Below are 3,297 nucleotides of genomic sequence, written 5' to 3'. Positions count from 1 at the left end.
GAGGAAAAAAAAAAAACGACGCTTCGACGACCAAATTATTTGTCGACTATTTTAATAGTCGAATAGTCGTCGATTAGTTGAATAATCGTGGCAGCCCTATTACAAAGACTTCAATAGTTCTGGAAACAAAGTCCCTGAATGCATCAGCCTGTTCCAAACAATTGTGAGTCAATGTGAAGGGTGTCAAAAATCTCCTAAAGTCAAACCAAAAGCTGTTGTTGGATTCCCACTGGCATCAACTTAGAATGAGACTGTAGATCTGCATGAGCCAGGAGTATGGTACCTACATGTTAAGGATCAGTTTACTGGTTTCAGTGCAGGAAGTCTTCTGACCACAAAGAAGTCGTATGAAACAGTTAAACACTTCATTCATGACTGGATCAGTGAAGAGACAAACACAGTAAAAACAGACCTGCTGTCTACTTTGGAAGACACTGAAGCAGATGGACCAGATCACAGAGAAGACAACATCAAGAATAGTTCAAGATTGGTTCTTGAAGACAGGATACACAATCAAGGTCCCAGCTAAAGTCCATCTCGTCCTTAAGCCGCTCCTTGAGTGTCCACCATTAGAGCCAGCTGTGGAGGAGGAAGACGGCATTGTTGCAGCTAAAAGGAGAAAAAAGGTGGAACTTTTTAAACATTTACAGGCTATACAACTGATCCATCAAGAGCAGCAGAGCTGGCTTCACCTCTCACTGATCAACTCACATCAAAGAAAGGACAACTTCTGTGGCTGCAAGACGGAGCAGACCTGATTTTTTGTTTGATGCAAGTCATTTGGTCAGACCCAAAGGAACAACTTGTAGAGTCTCACTAAAAAAGGAAGATCAACCGCCTTGTTGCTGAAGTCTCTTCCTGATGGTCACTGGACAGTAAGGATGTCCCGATCAGGTTTTTTGGGCACGATTCGATTCCGAGTCATTTGATTTTGTGTATCTGCCGATACCGAGTCCAGATCTGATACTTTTATAAGACATTTAAAACATGAATACATTGAAGAAACAGATTAGTGTTGTCCCTTATTTACATTTCAATAACCTTCTTTTATCATTAAAAACTTAAATAAAACACTTCTGTGAAGGAGCTTTAATAGCCAAGTGAAAATAGAGCAAATATAAACTAGGAAAAAAAATATATTTTTTTGTTATGTAAGTGATAATTAGTCATGTGATAAAGTTTAATGACTTTAGCTTTAATATCTTTAGAGCTATTGAACATTTTTGACCAAATGTGATTCCTGTCCTCATTTAAAATTCTTAAAAATAAATTATGACTTTGTTTTAGCATAACATTTGAGTGTTCATGAATAGCTGATATCATTATTAGTTAAAATTTATTATTTATTTACCTAAGTGGCTTTCTTGGATTTTTTTCTAACATCAGAGTCGGACTGATCTTCTGACATGTGAGAGCTGTCCACACTTTGGTCATGACTTCTGTCTCTTTTCTTCCTCTGATCTCTGTTCTGTGTGTCTGTCTCTTCATCTGGAGTTGATGTTGATTCTTCATGTTGGTTTCCTTCTTCATCCTGATTCTCAGTTACATTAAAGCTCTTCTGATTGTTTAGATCTGCTTCACAGTGATCATTTTCCGCAAAAGAAGGACTCTCCATCAAGGTATAACTCTCCTTAATCTGTATAGTTTCTGGTTCCTTGTTAGAAAATATTTTTGTGGGGGTGCAGTGAGTCTAGCCACAATAATGTGCAAAAGTCTGCTCAAACTAGTTCTAACCGCTTTTTAAGCTTCAGCTCCTTATTCCCTCATCCTGCATGTCTCCGCTGAAGGACAACTCCTGAGATAAACACTGACGGTCAGAACTTGTGCTCAAAATCAAGGCCTTTTTTCCTCTGCTCAGTAACTTTCCATCTCCAAATATGGTGTTGTTCCTGTTTTCTATGCAAAGTTAATAAAAGCCTATTGTACATTGTGGGGCGGTGGGCAGTTGGACGAAGACAGGCTGTTAACCTGTTCTCTCTTCTCCACCGCCTCCCTTTTGCAAAAGAGTGTTTTGAAGCTGAACTGGACTGGTTCGTGTTTTTATTCATCTTGAAGAGAGTCTTACATTTTTATTCCTGACAACTTGGTGCCGAAACCCGGAAGACGACATCCGTTCCAGGAGGACGACGGGGGAAGGAGGCCGAAATCTGCTAGCAGTGCGGTCCCTTAGGGGGGGGCCGTGAAACAAAGACCTCGGACTTCGCAGGATTGACCGAGGCCGGCCATAGGACCCTCCAATCGTCGCCCTCTGGACGGTGACGTCTTTCGAGGGCGCGAGCCAGGTCAGTTCAAGTTTAATAATTTTATGAATTGTATGGGAAGATTCGCAGTAGGACGTTGTGTAATGACCAGTAACTAATTGTGCTTACACAAATCTGAAACGACCGTTAATGTACACGGGCAAAAGTACAAGCGCTGAGTTGTGAAGTAAAAGTAATTATACGTGCAGAGGAAACCATGTAATGGATATCATTGAATATACTTACACACGTTTCTGATGCAAACGTTGCCGTACACGGAAGGATAAGTACGCGCTGTGAAATTTTAGGGTAAAAAGGGAAAAGGTATACCGGGCTAAAAGAGCCCATTAGGTTAAAACGGGAATTAACCTATATCGGTCCGATAGAACAGAGCATATGCAATAGGGAATAAAACCTAAATAATTGTTTGCTCTAATAAATAATTTCGGTTTAATGAATTAAAAATTATATAAATACTGTCAAAGCTGCGTAAAAACGGTTTTGTTTTAATTTTCACCTTAAATAANAGAACAGAGCATATGCAATAGTGAATATAACCTAAATAATAGTTTGGTCTAATAAATAATTTTGGTTTAATGAATTAAAAATTATATAAATACTGTAAAAGCTTGCGTAAAAACGTTGTTTTAATTTTCACCTTAAATAAAATACAAATTAAACATTGAGAGTGAGTGGGTCCGGACCGTGTGAATGTAATAAAGTTGGATGACTGATTGAGAGAGTGTGGTAGAATTTTCTTTTTTCTGCGCGTGGAAAAGAGAAGGGAGAAGATAGGAGATCCGGGGCTGAAGCCTGCGAGCATGTGGCTGCAGCAGGCTCAGAGGAGAGCAGCCGCGAAGGAGCAGAGGAGGGGGGCCCGCCATCACGGCCATCATCTGGGCCCAGATAAGAAAACAACTCCACGGCACCGGAGGGGAGGAGCCAACCCAGCCCCTCCTGGGCTGCCGTCCCCCTTACGTCAAGCTCATGATGCAGCTGCACCAGCATACATCCCAAAACTCACAGCCCTGGGCCACCTGCATGCAACACAAGATCA

General features: G+C 40.8%; 1 long non-coding RNA gene across 1 annotated transcript; it reads right to left on the bottom strand.

The window, feature by feature from the left end:
* Positions 1–1,971: 1,971 nt before the first annotated feature.
* On the bottom strand, positions 1,972–3,290 carry LOC118598521. The gene is made up of 2 exons (XR_004947585.1): positions 2,899–3,290; positions 1,972–2,757 (listed from the first exon to the last, which is right to left on the bottom strand). It is a non-coding gene; the product is annotated as an uncharacterized LOC118598521 (long non-coding RNA).
* Positions 3,291–3,297: the final 7 nt, after the last annotated feature.

This window comes from Oryzias melastigma, unplaced genomic scaffold, assembly GCF_002922805.2.
Source record: "Oryzias melastigma strain HK-1 unplaced genomic scaffold, ASM292280v2 sc01774, whole genome shotgun sequence".
In the NCBI taxonomy this organism is placed as follows: Eukaryota; Metazoa; Chordata; class Actinopteri; order Beloniformes; family Adrianichthyidae; genus Oryzias; species Oryzias melastigma.
The sequence above is the reverse complement of the archived record's forward strand: the minus strand, read 5'-3'. Positions and strand labels throughout refer to the sequence as shown.